Below are 20,984 nucleotides of genomic sequence, written 5' to 3' on the forward strand. Positions count from 1 at the left end.
AACATAATAATAATAAAAATAATAACGATCATGATCATAATCATAATAATAATAATCATGTTAAAGCATAATAATAGCAAGATCCTAGGCATGATACTAACAAGATTAATAACAAACCCTAGCATGTCACTAAACAATAAAAATCAAAGCTTTAACCCTAACATGATACTAACATGATATATTAGGAAGGAAATAGGAAGCATCGCAGGAATCACAATAAGCATATTTGATATTATAACCTTTTCCCTAAACATAATACAAGGAATCATTGTTGTCATTCAAAACATCAAGCATCCTAACATGATACTAGGAATCATAATAACAACCTAGACATGATTTCTATATCATAATAACAATGTAAACAACTAAAGCACTTACTTGGATGCCTCGTATCTCTTTCTAATAACAAAATACACACGTTAGTAAGTTCAAGGAAAATAATAAACAAACAATTAAATTAAATAATTGAAAGAGAGATTTGGGACCAAACCCTCAGAAATTAAAAACTTTTCACGTCTAGGGCGAAGGCAACTTCGAACTTGGCTAGGTGTTTCTAGATCTTGTGAACACGGAATTTTGTATGCAAAAGGCTAGTTTAGAAAAGAGAAAGAGAGAGAGAGAGAGAGAGAGTAATCAAGAGATTCTTGATGAGAGTTGGTGATGGAAAACGGAGGTTTTAGGAGGCTATTTATAGAGAAAATCAGCCGGATTGATAGAAAAACAAATCAGAGTTTCGAAAAAATAAAACGACTTAGCGCCAGACGCCAGACATTAGCGCCAGGCACTAAGGCTAGCGCCAGATGCTAAACATTAGCGCCAGGAGCTAATCCTTTCGTCAGGCGCAGAAACTAATTTCACGCGTTTTCTTAATTTTGATAAAATTTAGCCGTACAGAAGGGCAAAATTGTATTTTTTCTTAAAAACACTTCTCTTCTTCTGATTAAAACTCTAAAAAGTCAACCAAAGTCAATTTATCAATGCTAATTAAATTAGGAATGAAAAGAACCTTCTAGAAGAATCTAGAAGACTAAAATCAATTCTAATTGCATTAGGAACGACAAATCAATATTAGGCCCTCCTCTAGATCATTGGGCCGCACATAAATATCAAACCGGGCCCAGTTTAGTAATTTGGCCATAACTTCCTCATTATTCATCGGAATTGGGCTTATCACATATCGTTGGAAAGGTCTTTTCAAGTCCCATCCAACTACACCATTATTGGACCCTTATCATGGATCAAACTAAACTGGAATGCACGTTTTTCATAAATAAGGTAAGAAAAGAAATATTTTCAAAAACAGAAAAAGAGATATTTTAATAAAAACATCCTCATCACTAGACTTTTCACACTTTCGCTTTATTCAATAATCAAATGACGTGAAAGGTATTCATCACTGGGTTTGGTTTTGGGGAGACACATTTGGGTGTCTACAGTTATACTTCCTCAGTTTTCTTTTAAATGCACCATATCTTTTTCGCACGTACTTTAAGGAAGAGATTTAGTCATGTAAACGAATGAATTAATCAAAAAAAAATTATACATGTAGTACATAACCCTTCTATAATCTTGGTGTTAAAATTATTTTAATAAAGTAGCTAGTTTACCTAGTCTAATCATCTCCTACAAAAAGTGTCAAAAGGATGTGTTGCATTTAAAAGAAAACATAGAAAGTACTTAACACCCGAATCCAATCTCAACTCATTGATCAAATTTAAAAAAAAAAATTTAAATTAAATAACAACAATGGAAAAGCACTCATAAAAACAACACATCAACTTATGTCCGGAGGCTGGCAGGACGAAGTTCTTATATTCTATATTAATCTCAAAAACTTTTACATACCTCCTTTTTACAATAAATTTATCGTAAATTGACGACACTTGCACATGTTCGAGCTAATTTTTGTTTTATTTATTTATTTTTATTTCTATAACAAAACGTGTGAAAATCAAAGAGCCCAAAGTTAGAAATCGCATAACAACAATGGAGGAGAGAGAAACTGAGAAAACGTAGAAAGCGAGAAAACACAAATTCGAGTACCTTGAGGCGGTAGATGCAAATTGAAACTCCATTGTTAGGTGATTTTGAAAACTTGAATTCTTTTATTGAAAATAATTTAAATCGATCGATTACAGAAAATCAAGTGGTTCCTCATAAATCAATTAATTCAAATTCAGCACAAACATCCAAATCAAATGAAATTGAAGGTAATTTCTATAAAATCAACCTTCTAATTAATCAAAAGTTACCGTTTCTTTCCGCAAAAGGTACCCTTTTCATGTATAAAAGTTACCCTTTCTACCCACAAAAGATACCCTTTTTACTCATAAAAGTTACCTTTTTCACTCACAAAAGTATACCCACAAAAGTTACCATTTTCATGCATAAAAGTTACTCTTTCTATCCACAAAAGGTACATTTTTATTCTCAAAAGGTACCCATTTTATACATAAAAGTGACCCATAAAAAAACTGAATTGAACCTTCAACATCTATCAACTTCTTTGTACTCTTCTTCTTCACCATTGTAGAATCAAACGCTACAAAAAACAAAAACAAAAACAAAATTAAAAAAAAAAAAGTTATCAAACCTTCATTACAAAACGCTAAACATGAGAAAAACATTCTCCATTACAATCTTCAATAGGACACATTTTCACTTTAACTTTTTTCTTCTTCAAAGATTTTTTATCCACCAATTGAGTTGATTCTACTTTAAAAAATTAACATGAGAAATAAAAAAAAAAAAATAAAAAAAAAAGGATAAGAGGTAAGGTGAATGTTAAATATGTAAATGTTTTGTATATTATATTCTCTAGTCAAAGGATATATTTAGTTCCTAAATATATGCCTCTAGTTATGCCTATTGATTTGGCTTGTACATTGTATATAATCTGACTTGGTTAATGAAATGACTCAAGGAAAATATTCCCTCATCTTTCATGGTATCAATTAGCCTAGGGTTCGATTCTCATTCCGCTGCGCCCTAGCTACTCTATTCCGCCCACTATTCATCTTCTTCTACCTCTCTTCTTCTTCTTCTTCTTCTTCTTCTTCTTCTTCTTCTCTTTCTCTTTCTCTTCTTCTTCTTCTTCTCTTTCTCTTCTTCTTCTTCTTCTTCTTCTTCTTCTTCTTCTTCTTTATTACTCTGGCAGCATTTCAACAGGGGATTCCAAGTCATCCTTCCATCATGCCTTTACCGTCTCTAATATTAAGACTAGTATTCCCATCACCCTTGAGATGGAAAATGTTCAATACTCCACATGGGCGGAACATTTTTCAAGGTTCACGCACGATCTCACAAAGTCCTTCACCATATCATTCCTCTGGCCAAAGGACAGGAGAGGGTTCCTCCATCTACGGATGAAGAAAAATAACTCTGGATGATTTTGGATGCCATGGTTATATTGTGGATACATTCTACTATTTCGAATGACTTATTGCAAACCATTATGAAACCGGATGCTACGGTTATGGAAGCTTGGGATAGATTGCGTGATATATTCCAAGACAATGAGCATTTCCACGCCTCGTTGCTCTTGAACAAGAATTCTCCACCACTTATATGGAGGATTTCCCTAATGTTTTCGCCTATTGTCAGTGTCTCAAGTCTCTTGCTGATCAATTGAAGAATGCAGGAGCACCGGTCTTAGATAGTAGGATGGTGTTGCAATTAGTAGGTGATCTTTCGAAGCCGTATCGCGGAGTGGGTACTCTAATTAGGAAAAGCAACCCACTTCCGCCCTTTTATAAGGCCGTTCAATGCTGACAAATGAAGAAACCGGGATGGCTAAAGAAGAAGCCACTGAATCTGTAATACCCCGTATTTTCTAATTAATTAATTAAGAATTATTTTATAAAAAGGGTATTTTAGTAAATTTATTATTTGGGGCAAAAATAATGTTTGAATTTTGGCGCCAAAAGTATTTTGAAAATTAATCATTTTTCTGGATAAGATATATTATCCATTTATCCTATTTTAAAAACCGGATTATTTACATATTTCGGATATTTTAATTAAAGAAAAATAATATTTTATTAATTATTTTATTATGCCCGAAATTTTCCAATAATTAGCTAGGATTTTTGGATTTTCCATGTATGGAAAATCTGATTTTTCTTGATTATTTATTGGTAAATAATTGGTATTTAATTAATTAATTATTTTTTATTCTAAATTTTTATACAATTATTTTTATTTATTAAACTGAGCAAAAATCTTCCTAAATATATTTATAGGAGTTCGAAAATTTGAGCTATGGCAAGCTCAATATTTTCGGCCCTATTGAATTATTTTGGGGGAATTTAATTTGTAAAATTATATTTTTAATTATCTCCAAAAATATCTTATTTTCCTTAATTCTAATACTCCATCTTTTTAATATCTAATCATCATATTTTCTTGCCAATTATTCTTCTTAATTATTCCCCAAGTAATTCTAATTTCCTTATTATGTTTCATGACATACATACCTTCCATATTCAAGTATACACAATCACCTTAATATCCAAACTTTCCTTAATTCTTTTACTCACTTCTCCAAGTAATCACATAAAACCTACTTGCCATAATTCTTCCCACATTCTCTTTCCATAACTCTTGCATGAGCTAGCCTATAAATACCCCTTCATACTTCTAACATTCTTCACACCAATTCTCTTCTTTTCTTCTCCTCAATTTTACACAAATCTTCCCGTTTATCTTTGAAGCCAATTTTTGGGCCATTCTAGTCAGTTTTTGGGGTATTGACGTTTCACAGAAGATTGTTTCTCTCAAAACATCCTTGAGGTTAGGCTCAAGAATTATCCAATTCAGAGTTATATCAAAGGAGTTATAGCCTCTGCAAGTTCCGCCTATTCTTTCCAACGCAAATCCAATTCTTCTCTTTTCCTTGGTTTCTTATCTTTTCTTATTCTCTTCTCTTATTCAATTATTATTATTATGGGGGATTTATAAATAATTATTATGAGTAGTTTTAATTATATAAAATCATATTTTCAATGATGTTTATGAGAAATTAATTTAAAAGGTTCATGTACATATAGTTGGGGGTTTTTAATTATTTGTTAACCTTATATTGATTAAGGTTATATTTATTTGTAGGCTGTGTTCGATCAAGGTTCTTGAGGTTCTTTTTGTGTGGTTTATCTAGCAAGGATCAAGGTACGTTTAGGTGGCTAGATACCTTTGAAAGTGATTGGTTTGAATAACATGTTTTACATGATTTGATTGGTGATTGAATTAAATTGATTTGAATTATGATTTTGAAATAAATTATGTTTGAAAGTTTTGATTTTAATAAAAGTATTTTGAATGATTGATTTTAAAATCATGTTTTGAATGGTTTGGATTACTTATCGTGTTTAAATTATGGAATTTATTTTAAAAGGTTCGTTGAATTAAATAAAAGGTTTTTCAAGGAAAAGTTATTGATTTTGAAAAGTTATTAATATGAGATTTATTCTCAAGTATTTATTTACAAGGTTTAATTTTGAAAGCATATGGAATTAATTAAAAAGGATTTTGAATTATATTGGAATTATTGGATATTAAAAGGATTTATGGAACCATTGAATTATTATTATTATTATATTATATGCTTTATAAGCATGTTGGTAATCCTACTATGCGGATTTGGTTTATTGATACGGCCTTGGATCGACTTTGTATGACCGGGTCTTTCCTTAAGAATAACCTTGTAATATAAGGAGACTAGCTTGGGGGGTGTGAACACTGGGTGAGGAATTGAAAGGAATTGGTTCTTCATAAAGGAATTGGTTTTATTAACTATTATTTTGAATATTAAATAATTGGAATCAGTTTTTGGAATAATGAGTTTTGAATTTATTGGATTAATTATTGGAATTGGTTTCAAAAGCATGTTTGCAAATAAATTGAGTTTACATTATCTTGCACTTATCGTACTTAGCACATTTGCTAATCCGTATTTCCTATTTGTTTTTGTTCGCCCTGTTTACTGTAATGGTAAGAAGTGTTGACTATTTTCATGTGGAGTCATGAATGAGCATATGCGAGTCTAGGGATTTGCTTCACCTAGTTTAGGAATGTTGTTCTTGTCTTTATTTTTGAGCACTCATAACAATGTTACCATTTTTATAAGTATTAATAAGTCGAGTTTCAGCTGCAAGTTTTGTTTTTGAGTTAAGTATTTTGAGTAGCCTTGCGTAATCACGCGGCGGTAATACGCCCAATTTTATCTCTACGATATAATTATGTATTATACTAGTATTTCCGTAGAGGGAGATTTGGGGGTGTTACAGAATCTACTATGCTAGCTGCATTGACGGAAGACATTCCTGCTCACTCGTCAAAATCAAGTGGTTCAAAAAATAAGAATTTGGGTGGTCAGAATTCGGGTGGCCAGAAAAACGGAGGCCGAATTAATTCTGGTGGCGCTGGTCGTGGTTCCGGTGGTGGCAAAGCTGGTCAGAGGCAGAGTTCGGGACGTGGTCAGGGGAAGAGTTCGCAAGCCACGGGTTCTCCTGTTCAATATTGGCAGCAGTCCTTTTCACCATGGGTTTGGATGCATTCGGACTGGCCCATGCCACCATGTCCTTTTCCCACTCAAGGCTAGGCCAAGTCTCCTTTTCAAAATTAGAAGGCTGGAGTTTTGGGTCCGAGACCACAACAACAACAGTAATCGTATGCCACTTCTACTACTGGGTAGTCCAACATGTATGCTCCGACAGATATCCAAGCAGCTATGCATACTATGACGCTCCAGCAGCCCAACCCCCTCGTGGTATATGGATACCGGTACAACGTCTCATATGACGTCTTCTTTCGGTAATTTCTCGTCTTAATTAATTTTAGCAATCATCCAAATAATGGTATTGTTGTTGGTAATGGTCATTCTATTTCGATTCTTGGGTATGTTCATACTAATTTACCATCCACAAGCCCTCCCCTCTCCTTAAAAATGTCCTCCATTCTCTAAAACTCATTAAAAATCTCACCTCTGTTCGTAAGTTTACTATTGATAATTTGATTTCTGTTGAGTTTGATCCTTTTGGGTTTTCTATGAAGGATTTTTGAACGGGTATGCAAATAATGAGGTGTAATAGCCGGGGAATCCTATATCCTATCACATCTACTTACAACAATCAAGCTCACTCTACCTTTGCTGTCATCTCTCCTATGCTTTGGCAGGATCATTGGGTCATCCGAGGACTTCTATTTTAGATGCTCCAAGGCTTAATAAAAGCATTGATTGTAATGGACTATCTAGTTCTCATGTTTGTAGTTCCTGTGTTTTGGGAAAACATATCAAATTACCTTTTGTTGATTCTACTTCAAGTACTTCTTTGCCATTTGATATTATTTTTAGTGATTTTTGGACCTCTCTTATTTTGAGTTTTTTGGGACATAAGTACTATATGTTATTATTGGATGATTTTTCGAATTATTTGTGGACTTTTCCTTTAGCTAAGAAATCCGATGTGTATAATACTTTCCTAGCTTTCAAAGCCCACATTGCCACCCAATTTGAACATAGTATAATGAATTTACAATGTTATAATGGGAAGGAATTTGATAATGGTCCTTTTTGGGATTTTTGTAAAAAGAATAGAATGTCTTTTCGTCTTTCTTGTCCTCATACTTCATCTAAAAATGGAAAAGCCAAAAGAAAAATCCGCTCTATTAATAATATCACTCGCACTCTTCTGTTGGGGCTTGGTGAGTCCGATTCACCGCGGAGGAAACGCCGAAAACAAGACCGCACTCCCAATAAATAAAAACATAAACATAATTAACTCAATGACAAGACTAAGATAATAAATATACCTTTGAAGTGTGCTTCGCCTGACCACGAGGGCTCTTACTTGAAAGCTAGCCTCGATAATACGAAGGCCTCCAACGATGATCCACCTGCAACACGATCACCAACTAGGTCCAATGCCTTGGGGCTAGCAAGGCCCGACCGAAATCCGAGTAATTGAGTTCAAAGGTTTTCACAAAGGTGATACCTTTTTCAATTCTTGAGTTCAAAGGTTTTCACTACTAGTGATCCCTTTTCCAACGTTTACTCAAGCGAACAATCCCAAGCCATGCATTGGCTACTTGGCTATTTATAAGGAAAGCTTCCTTGTGAATTCCACTCATTTTTAAATGTGGGACTTTTTCACAAAAATGTCCCACATGGAAAGATTGATGAATTCAACCCTTAGTTAAATAAACCAAGGAACAAGTAACAAGTGTCACATGGTTAGGTGAGGACCACTTTTTCACTTGGTCCCCAAGGCAACTCACATGCATTGTGAGCTAACCATCTGTCACCTAACCTTGAGCCCTAAGATGGGTTCGGTTGGGCCACTTCCTTTTGGATCGTGTCCATGACCCGTCACCCGGGTCCACAACCCCTTTGCCACATGCGCTGCCACCATGGCGCGCTGCCAACATGGCACGCTACCACATGGCACGCTGCCACGTGGCACGATCCTATTTGGCGCGCTTCCCTTGTTTTTGCGTGGCTAGGGTTTGTCCTTGTTACTTGAAGCATTTTCCCCTCTCGCCAATTCCTAAATTTTGGCTCAACATTTGAGATTCTCTAACACTCGGTTTTGATGCTCCAAGCTCGAATTTCTGACGTCTGAATATAAATTACTCGGTCGACTCATTAATTCCTTCCGAATTAATTCGTCGCTTCGGCTCGTTAGTTGCTTGGGTGTGACTCGAAGGGTTCAGTTAAGATTAAGCTGTAATATTAATTATGCATTAATATTACTGATCGGAAGTGGCCTCCATCTAGGTATTCCGATCACTTGACCTTAGTGAATATATTAGCTTTTTAATAATTCTGAACCCACTATCAGAATAATACACTTGTTTGAAGGACACCATTCCTTTCAATCTCCCACTTGTCCTTCCGAACAAGTGAGCTTTTAGTGTATAGCCTTTTGTCTATGTCACTTAATGTCTCCTCATGAACTATAGTGTAAGATTATTAGTCATCCCTATTACGTCCAGAAGTGTTTCTCAAAATTCGAGTTTGACTGTCAATAAACGGATTATTTCTAAAATCATTATGAGTACGGCCATGCATTTTCACAGTCTCGCTCTTCGAGAGGCCTTGTAAACAACAAAGACATATTCCCTATTATTAGTATGGGGACGTTCCCAGTCTTCTAATGTAAGCTTCTCTTACTAAGAGGATCTAGCCGCCTGATTGCCATCGTTATAATCCCCATGTACGACAGACGTTTGACCAACATCAAAACGGACTAGTACTCAAACAAGAGACCTCGCAATACTCATGGTCAAGGAAAAGAGTTCCAATAGCAATAATGAGAACTTATGACGATTTTGAATCTCTTAAAGTATTCTCATAGGTTAATCAAGTATGGTTCTAAACCAATACATGTGAAAATGATTTATGTCCTCGTAGCAAAAGAAACGGTGCTATAAATCATACTACACAATAATCTCAATTGATCATTAATCGTCCACCATTTAAACGACCTTGATTTGGGATAATTTTTGATTAAGATATTCAACGTTCACTTTATAGGTATATATTTATCCTAGACATTGTCTTGATACCCTATTTTGAATATTCTCAAAATCGAATGGACTAAATATTTAATTCTAAACCACAATTAAATAGCAACGGAGTGATTTAAATCGCATGAAATTTTTTAATTACTCCAAAACCTGAATGGTTCATCTTATGATAAATGGTTTTTCCAAATGTTTTAAGAGTATCACTCTTTATAAACACATCTATATAAATCACACCCATATCTAATATGTTTGATTTCTTTCATGCAATTGTGAATGTTGTCGTTCACTTATTGCATTGGTTTAGTTATAATTACTTTACTAATCTTAGCATCTTCATTACTGATCACTTTCATAATGAGATGATAAAATTTGAGAGTGTCATTGATTATATGTGATTTAGGATTTATTGTCCAAGTGGTGGCTCCCACTCATTTTCATGATTGAGATCTTCAACTTAACAACCTACAATCATTGACGTTCAAAAACGAACATTCCATAGAAAATCTTCTTTATTATTTCCTTTAAGGCAACAATATTCTCAAAATATATTTTAGTAGACTTCCTGATGATGCTTTGCTTGGGTTTCACAGCAAATGACTCACAATGATTTGAGATACCCTAATCACTTGTGATCATGGAAATTTACTTTAAATTCCCGCACATTACACATGGATGTACCTCCATGTTATCATTCTCAAGCCACGACTTATTGTGACCTCGTGCTTATAAACGGCTTCCTTGTTAAGGATCTAATCCTTGTTAAGGTTTGTGCTTGCAACATCAATTCTCAAATTATATTTGTTTCCACAAGTCAAGAACTCATCATGTTACTTATCCAAGTACTTTGGATGTTTTTTGCCATAATCAAACGATCTAATACATAGATTCAGGTTGATTGGTGCTACATATGTACTTCACATGCTCTAAGCATGTAAGTCGTGTGACGATTCCATATCATAGCGTACATGATTGATTAAGTTGTAGAGCAACTCTCAATCTTATTCCATCCATATGACATTTTAGCTCATTCAGTTTCACTGAGTCTTGCTTAATTTGTTCGTTATGTGATACGGTTAAAAGTCTCTTACTATAGTCTTTCTTGTTTGACTTGGTATTTAGCCTAGCTTATACCTAGTTCAAACTTTTACTTAGCTTTATACATATGGGTTGAAAGCCTTTCAGAGTCCTTCATGTTCAACATGGTAAATTTCTTTACCTGTTTAAACATTTAATTAAGTCTATACCATAGAACTTAATTCCCAATATGTACTAAGTATCGACTTTAGCTTTGTCCATTGTCAAAAATACCTTCAAATCTAATAATTTAGCATTTGATATTTATTTCATAATGGTAGACACCCATTTGTGTCTCCCCAAAACCAAACCCAGTGATGAATACCTTTCACGTCATTTGATTATCGAACAATGCGAAAGTGTGAAAAGTCCAGTGATGAGGATGTTTTTATTAAAATATCTCTTCAATCAGTTTTTTAAAATATTTCTTTTTTTACCCTATTTTTGAAAAACGTGCATTCCAGTTTAATTTGGTCCGTGATATGGGTCCAATAATGGTGTAGTTGGATGGGGCTTGAAAAGACATTTCCAACGATATATTATAAGCCCAATTCCGATGAATAATGAAGAAGTTATGGCCAAAATACTAAACTGGGATCAAACCGGTTTTTACCTATGACCCAATGATCATGTGGAGGGTCCAAAGGTCTAATCCTATTCCTAAATTAATTAGGATTAATTAAAATATTTTATAAGTTTCTAAAAGATCTTAATTATCCTTTTTGAAAAGATAAGATTAAAGAATTTGAGTTAAATAACAACTTTCCTTTTTCTTAAATCCTAATTATATTCGAATTTAAAGATGTTCAAAGACAGTTAGATATTATTTTCGTGCCTCATAATGTTCATCCAAATTTTATATGGTTGGATAGATCTTGAAATTATCTTTCCAATGATATATTATAATATTAAATTCGAGCTATAACGAAAAAGATAGTGAACGGGATATGAAACTCTATCCAAAGCTGACACAATCCTACTATTTCGGCCATATCTTTTTATCTACAAAAGATTTTAATCTGATTCTAATTGTATTGGAAAGTATACTTCAATAGATTTTCAACGACATATTATATGCCTTATTTGAACTTCTGGATCAAAAGATATGATAAAAACAAAATCCGCAAAAACTGCTGTCCATCGAGTTCTATTTCGATTCGAATTCGGATTCTCTTCTTATTATTCGACCCTCTTTTTTCTCTATAAATAGAGGCCATAACTCCCCCTTTTCAATCAACGATTCTCATCAATAATCACCAACTTTCATCAAGAAATTCTTAATTCTCTCTCTCTTTCTAAGCTTAGCTTTTTACAAACACAATTCCGCATTCACAAGATCTAGACACACCTAGCCAAGTTCGAAGTTGCCTTCGCCCTAGACGTGAAAGGTTTGATATTTCTGAGGGTTTGGTCCCTAATATTTATTTCAATTATTTAATTTAATTTTTTTATTTTATATTTTCCTTGAATTTACTAACGTATGTATTTTGTTATTAGAAAGAGGTACGAGGCATCCAAGTAAGTGCTTTAATGGTTTTTATTGATATTATGATATAGAAATCATGCTTAGGATGTTTTGATCTTCCTAGTATCATGTTTAGGGTAATAACTATAATTTTTATTATCAAATATGACAATTGTGATTTCTATGATACTTCTTATATTCTTTCCTAATAGCATGTTAGTATCATGTTAGGGCTAAATATTTGATCTTTGATGTCTAGTGACATGTTAGGGTTTGTTATTAATCTTGTTTGTATCATGCCTAGGATCTTGCTATTAATATTATGTTTTAACATGATTATTTTAATCATGATTATTATTATAATAATGATGATTATTATTATGTTGCTTGATATTTATTGTTATTGCTTGATCACACTTTTTATGTATGTTTAAAGGGAATTTGTACTTGTAATCATGCTTAATAAGATAATTAATAATCTTTTTTAGGGTTAATTATGATTATAATTCAAGTGATCGCCAATAATAGATTTATTTGTGCATTAAATTCAACCAACATAGATTAAACAGGTTTAGGGTAAACCTATTGATTGCATGTTAGTCAGAAAGCGCACATGAATACGATCAGAATAAAGTAGAGGCCTATTATTAGGGCAGGTTCAATCTCTTTTAGGTTGGATTTGTACCTTCATCCCCAAACTACCAGTCATGGTTCCAGACCTATTGGAGTTAACGATCTCTTGGATCGTTAAGGGGTGTAACCTTCACCTCGTGAACGGCTTACAAGTTCCTAAAACTTGTTGGCGACTCTTTTGCTCTATCTTCTTTCCCTTTGGACGCCACTGTACTTTAGTGTATGATCACAGTGGGGTTCAAGCTAGGGGTAATGCTTGAAATATTCCCTACAGTTTTTTGGCGACTCCACTGGGGAGGATTTCTATTTTAATTCCTGAAATTAATTTCGGCAATGATTTAGAATGAGTGGATGAGACTCTAAAAGTTCTAAGTATTTCATGTGCGTAATTTTGATTAACATTATTGTCATATGCATAAAAAAGATCTCATTGGAAAGACCATTCGTAATGAGTTAAAACATAGGATTTTTACACGTAGGAAATTTGAGGAATATCTTTCACAACTAGGATTGAAATAATGCTGCGCGAAACTGGAAAATTTTATCGAGCACAGAAAGCTGCCGAGGCATGTAGGAACTAGCGTGTCAGCGAATAAAGTTTAGCGCCAACAATTTGACGTTTGCGCCAGGCGACAACTTCTGCCGCCAGGAGCTAAAGCCAAATTATGGCGCTGGCCTCTGTTTGCTGGCGCCAAGTTCTTCCAATACCGAGCCAGAAATATGCGTTCTAATTTCGACAAATTTTTCGCACTGTTTGCTCGATCCTACTTCCTTATTGAGTTTTTCTCACTTTTCTGAAACCCATATGTGTTCTACGTATGGACATAACCCTATGGGAATTCATGCTCCATCTACCTGATTAAACGCTCTGAGCAACGAAGGGTACATCCGAGAATGTTGAATTCACCAAACCATGGAAGCGAGTTTTTCTAAACTCGCGGTGTCCCATCCACTCGCGCCAACCCTTCACGGTTAGGCTTCCGCGCGGTGCATCTGGACAATTAACCATGGACCCTCTTCGACTAACCCATATCCCGAACTTTAGAGAACTAGAGCCATGGTTAGGTTGCAAACTCATTGCATCATATTGTGACTACTTGACTACTTGTGCATTCTTTGCTTGTGCATACTCTATGTTTTTCCTAACCGTTTGTTTGACTTGTGATTAAGCCTAAATAAACTAATTAATGACTAAAGGAATTTGTTTAATTAATTAATCAATTAATTTGAGCTAAAAAAATTATATACCTAAAATCGAGTCATAGTCCCTTTAAGTCAACCCGGATTTTTATTCCGTATACTGCACAAACGTCAACTTGTTTTGGTCATAGCCGGAGTTCTAGGAAGAACTACGAGTCGTACAGAATATGGATCTGTAGCCCCGAGTTTTATCTTTAATTTGGCGTTGGTTTCATCCCAATCGGAGTCACATATCAAAAGTTATAACTAAAATACCACAGCCTGTCCAGTTTAATGCATATACGTGAAGTCTTAACTTAGTCTTTGCTTGAGTCTAGTCACATAGTCTAGCCACATGGTCATGACAAGAGTCTTAACATGTCACCTACACTCACTAGTCTTAGAACACACTTTTTATGTGTCACCATGACCATGTCTTAGGTTCATGCATGAGTCGGTTTTTTTTTTTTTTTTTTTTTTTTTTTTTTTTTCCGTCATTTGAGTTGGGGGTACATTCTATTCCTAATTTTTTCGTATTTCTCCATCTACATCATCTTTCCATTCTCTACATGCTTTCTCCATATAAAAACCTTCATTATTCCTACCTTCTTCCATTCATTACAAAAAAAAAAAAAAAAAAAAACAGAGGGTAATGATGAAACAAATACACAAGGCAAGCTTCTCACCAAGATTTCATGCTTTCTTCTTCTTTTTTTTCAAACCCTTTCCCCAATAAGTCTAGCATAGACACCCATCATCTTCCTTGAATTTATTTTTTAGAGTTTGATTTTTACCCTTCACTTATTAAATAAAATGAGCATTTATTTCCTCGCATATGATCATCGCATTGCATTGCATTTTAAAAAAAAAAATCATGTCAAACTAAGCACAAGGTATACCAATGATTTGAGGCACCCCTTGTAGCCACATCATATTGCCTTTCACTGCACCCTTCAAATATACAATCCTTTTTTGATAAACCACTTTGAGCCTCGTCTAACGATAGACCTTTCTTCTTCAACCCATATCTACCTAACCTTGGGATGGGATGGTGTGTAACTTATGAAATTTTAAAAAAAAGCTTGAGTGATTTCAAAAGATCAAAATAAATAAATAAACAATAAAAAAAATAATAAAAGTGTACAAAAAGAGCAAGTGTTCCAATGTCTTTGATATAAAAATGTCTTCGATATGAACACGTCTTAGATTGCGTCTCTTATCGAGTGCTCGGTACCGTGCCTGAGAAATATGAATGCCAAGTGAGTGATAGACCGCATGATCGGGATTGCCCACACTTATAAAAATAAAATAGATGCTAAAGCAAAAAAAGAGAGCTAAAAAAGAGTAGAAAGTCTCAAGCATAAAAATATAAAGATTCAAAAGCAAGATTGCACACCTTGGGGGCTTATCTAGGGTCTTGAGCCTTTACCCCCTTCTTCTTCAAACCTTTAGCCTAGCCACGTTACAACCCTTAAAAAGACCTTTTTGAGGTATACATACACTTGTGCGAGGTTCGGCTAGAGCTACGTTTGGCCTGATTCCTAACGGATACGTAGGCAACCTCACATCGAGGTGCGGCCGTAATAAAATGCATTCATATTCACATTCACACACTTACACCATGATCATATCAAGGGATCTCCTATGCTCATCCTTATTCACTTAGAGCCAGACTTGGGGGCTTGATCCCTACATCATTAGCTTACCTAGCCTAAGAGTCACCATTATTTGACTCTTCTAAAAATAATATTTTCTCCACACACTTAGCCTTTGCGGCCTAACTTTAGTTTCACTTTCACACACTGCACAGATACATGACCAAATATACTTCCCGTAGGAACCCTTTGTCATGGAATCTTAACACAACGTTGAAGCATGCCTTGTCATATCAACATCAATCATCAATCATAATCATCATTGCATCGAAGTATGAAGTGCTTTAGCCTCCGTGCCTAAGTTACCTACATACTTTCATTATTGAGTCAATTGAGATAGCCTAAGGGTTAATCCTTGCACCTTGAGAGATAGTATCAAACAACATTTGACTAAGCTCATTCAACATGTCCTTTCAAACACTTCGATCCTTTTTCGCGTCTTTCTTTTTTGGGAGAAAGTCGATACCCTCCACCAAAATTACGGAAAATTTTTGCTTTTTTTGCATTTTCGAGTCGCACGATCACAATACAACGCACACACGGGTCGTGAGTCACACGTGTTATTTCACTTTGAGTCGAGTCAACCTTGAGTCAATCACATTAAGTCAAGTTTATACCTTGAGTAATGTCAAGTCAATGAGTCAAGCGACATTAAACCTTAGGTCAACCCTAAAATAATTAAAGAGATTAGCAAAGTCCTATAGTCAAAGATAAATACATGTGCATCCCAGCGGCAGCAAAAGCAGAATAGGGAAGACCCTACTCTAGCGCCAAACGACAACACATAGCGTATGGAAATAGATTTCAGCGCCAGGCGCTAGATCCCAGCGTCTAGCGACAGAGCCAAATCGTAGCGCCCGAGGCATTGCAGCGGCGACAGAACGCTCAACCACTCAGATCAGTTATTTCAACCTCTTTCAGCAATTTCGGGTTCCTTGGTACGCCAGTTAGCCCATATAAGCAATTTGACATGATTAAGTAGTCAGCTTGATTACAATCGCAATAAGTGATCGACCTGATGAATGATCATCTCACTTAGCTTAAAGCGCGTAAGCATTGGCTCAGCAAAGGCACCGACGTAATAGTTCATAAGCAGCAAAGGCACCAACATACTTGTTCAGAAAACACCGACATACTAGTTCAGAAAACATCGACATACTGGTTCAGAAGACACCGACATACTGGTTCAAAAGCACCTACATACTGGTTTAGAAGCACCGACATACAGGTTCACAATCCAAGACACCGACATACTGGTTTACAAGCAGCAGAAGCGCCGACGCACTGGCTAAAGCAAAGTTCAAGCGAGCTTTAAGGATCGACAAGCGTTGGTCTTCGGTAGTTTTCTTCGGAATATTATTGCAACAACTAAGGATGACTTCAAGAAAGGTTATTTTAGACAGCATTCGCTAAGATTGTGGAGGTTGTCACCAAGATTTGAGAAGATAGCACGAGATGGGCGGTCTTCGACAGCATTCGCTAAGATTGTGGAGGTTGTCACCAAGATTTGAGAAGATAGCACGATATGGGCGGTCTTCGACGACATTCGCTAAGATTGTGGAGGTTGTCACTGAGATTTGAGAAGGACGGTTTGTGATGAGGTGGTCTTCGACGACTTTTGCTATGATTGGGAAGGTTGTCACTATGATTCAAGAAAAAGAAGCTCTTTGTTCAGAGACGCGTGAACATATCCAAAAAAGCTCTATTGTTCGGAGACGAGTGAGCATCAAAACGGAAAGATGACGTTCCGTTAGACTATGAAAAGTTGTCACAACATCAAACAGCAGCAAATCGGTTACTTTAGAGACGTGTGCTTGACGGTGCAAGATACGCGTTTCTTAACCCTTTTATCTATTTAACTAAAGCTAGTTTGCAGGTATCAGCGTTAAAAGAATGATTTAGGATCGCAGAACGTTCTGAATCATTCTCCGTCCCTATCGATACTTTGACTTTTGTTTTCGAAACTTGCGTTTCTCCAAACTTAGTCAAAGTGGGGGCTTCTGTAGACACCCATTTGTGTCTCCCCAAAACCAAACCTAGTGATGAATACCTTTCACGTAATTTGATAATCAAACAAAGCGAAAGTGTGAAAAGTCTAGTGATGAGGATGTTTTTATTAAAATATCTCTTCTTTCTGTTTTTGAAAATATTTCTTTTCTTACCCTATTTTTGAAAAACGTGCATTCTAGTTTAATTTGGTCCATGATATGGGTCCAATAATGGTTTAGTTGGATGTGGTTTGAAAAGACCTTTCTAACGATATATTATAAGCCCAATTCCGATGAATAATGAGGAAGTTATGGCCAAAATACTAAACTGGGCTCAAACCGGTTTTTACGTACGACCCAATGATCATGTGGAGGGTCCAAAGGTCTAATCCTATTCCTAAATTAATTAGGATTAATTATAACCTTCTATAAGTTTCTAAAAGATCTTAATTATCCTTTTTGAAAAGATAAGATTAAAGAATTTGAGTTAAATAAAGACTTTCCTTTTTTAAAACTTTCCTTTTTCTTAAATCCTAATTATATTCGAATTTAAAGATGTTCAAAGGCAGTTAGATATTATTTTTGTGCCTCATAATCTTCATCCAAATTTTATATGGTTGGATAGATCTTGAAATTATCTTTCCAATGATATATTATAATATTAAATCTGAGCTATAACGAAAAAGATATTAATGGGATATGAAACTCTATCCAAAACTGACACCATCCTACTATTTCGGCCATATCTTTTTATCAACAAAAGATTTTAATCTGATTCTAATTGTATTGGAAATTATACTTCAATAGCTTTCCAACGACATATTATATGCCTTATTTAAACTTCTGGATCAAAAGATATGATAAAAACAAAATCCGCAAAAATGTTGTCCATCGAGTTCTATTTCGATTCGAATTCGGATTCTCTTCTTATTATTCGACCCTCTTTTTTCTCTATAAATAGAGGCCATAACTCCCCCTTTTCAATCAACAATTCTCATCAATAATCACCAACTTTCATCAAGAAATTCTTAATTCTCTCTCTCTTTCTAAGCCTAGCTTTTTACAAACACAATTCCGCATTCACAAGATCTAGACACACCTAGCCAAGTTCGAAGTTGCCTTCGCCCTAGACGTGAAAGGTTTGATATTTCTGAGGGTTTGGTCCCTAATCTTTATTTCAATTATTTAATTTAATTGTTTTATTTTATATTTTCCTTGAATTTACTAACGTATGTATTTTGTTATTAGAAAGAGGTACGAGGCATCCAAGTAAGTGCTTTAATGGTTTTTATTGATATTATGATATAGAAATCATGCTTAGGATGTTTTGATCTTCCTAGTATCATGTTTAGGGTAATAACTATAATTTTTATTATCAAATATGACAATTGTGATTTCTATGATACTTCTTATATTCTTTCCTAATAGCATGTTAGTATCATGTTAGGGCTAAATATTTGATCTTTGATGTCTAGTGACATGTTAGGGTTTGTTATTAATCTTGTTTGTATCATGCCTAGGATCTTGCTATTAATATTATATTTTAACATGATTATTTTAATCATGATTATTATTATAATAATGATGATTATTATTATGTTCATTGATATTTATTGTTATTGCTTGATCACTCTTTTTATGTATGTTTAAAGGGAATTTGTACTTGTAATCATGCTTAATAAGATAATTAATAATCTTTTTTAGGGTTAATTATGATTATAATTCAAGTGATCGCCAATAATAGATTTATTTGTGCATTAAATTCAACCAACATAGATTAAACAGGTTTAGGGTAAACCTATTGATTGCATGTTAGTCAGAAAGCGCACATGAATACGATCATAATAAAGTAGAGGCCTATTATTAGGGCAGGTTCAATCTCTTTTAGGTTGGATTTGTACCTTCATCCCCAAACTACCAGTCATGGTTCCAGACCTATTGGAGTTAACGATCTCTTGGATCGTTAAGGGGTGTAACCTTCACCTCCTGAACAGCTTACAAGTTCCTAAAACTTGTTGGCGACTCTTTTGCTCTATCTTCTTTCCCTTTGGACGCCACCGTACTTTAGTGTATGATCAAAGTGGCGTTCAAGATAGGGTAATGCTTGAAATATTCCCTACAATAATAGAGTTCGTAATCTTCTCGTTGGACCTTTAATTTTGCTCCCACTAAACTTCTTATTCATCAGAATTTCTATGTTTCTCCATTAGCCAACCCTCTTATTAACTTTATGAGAAAACACGTACCAATTCATATATGCAATGCTTCCTTTAATCCCATGACGGATTCCTTGAACTTGCTTTCAAATCTAGAATTATTTAGATTTTCAAAAACCCTTAGACTATTTTCATAGTTACTTCCAAAATCCTATTTTAGGAAGGCAATTTTGGTATCTATTTTGTCATATTTCATATGTGCAATTTTGCTAGAACAATCACGAAAAGACTTTAGCATTTCAATTGGTGAATAAGTTTTTATTAAAATCAACTTTGTGAATTTAATTACATTCTTTCAACCAATCTAACTATGTATGCATATACATATCCATATTTGTTAGTTTTCTCCTTGAAAACTTATTTGTAATCGATGGGTCTTTCACCCTTCATGCAAATTAATCAAGTTTCAAATATGATTTTCAAACATGGAGTCTATTTTGGATTTTTATGGCCTCTAACCATTATTCGGAATTTGGATTTGTCGTAGCTATTTTACAAGGCATCATTCCCTTACTATCTAAAAGTAAATGATATGCTTGTAAGTCTTAGGTTTATTTCTAACTTAATAGAAATTTATAAGATTTAATCTAAGCCTTTGGTGAATTCTATACCTGAATGGGGAAATTGCATCAAACACTGAGTTTCAAGGCGCTTCCAAAGCCCTTTTATTATATTGATCTTACTCCAACATTTCTGATGTTTTGTGAGTAATGAATTCTCTTTTAAGGCACTTGTAAAGTCCTTTTGAGTATTCTTGACCAAGCATTCCCAGTTCTAGTTTGTTGCTAAGCTCGATGGTCATCGAGTTCAATTTCCTCCCACTTGTCATTTTGTAAATGTGTTACTTTCCCGAAAGACACCACTTAGATCAATAAACATTATGTTCTCATTTAGGTTGTGGAGGTAGTGCCCGTAGTCTCACTTGAAAGCTTACAAATAGACATGTATATTGTCTTTAGGTAAAAGTTTGTTGTGAAACAAGCAGTTAGCTCCCACTCGAGCTATCTCAGCCTTTAATGAGACATTAAGCTCCACTCAACCACCTAGCTCTTGCTAAGCCAGTGATCTCCCACTAAGTCACTTAGCTCCCACTAAGCCAGTGAACTCCCACTGTGGCTAAGAGTTTTAGACATATACTTGAAAAGACATTTAAAAGTTAATTTTATCCATAACTAAATATGGTGTCCTTTCTTGGCTCCGACATTTTGTTTAGTGTAACATTAGTCCTTTGTGAAAATCTTAAGAACTT

This window comes from Chenopodium album, chromosome 4 (assembly GCF_948465745.1).
Source record: "Chenopodium album chromosome 4, dcCheAlbu1.1, whole genome shotgun sequence".
Taxonomy (NCBI): Eukaryota; Viridiplantae; Streptophyta; class Magnoliopsida; order Caryophyllales; family Amaranthaceae; genus Chenopodium; species Chenopodium album.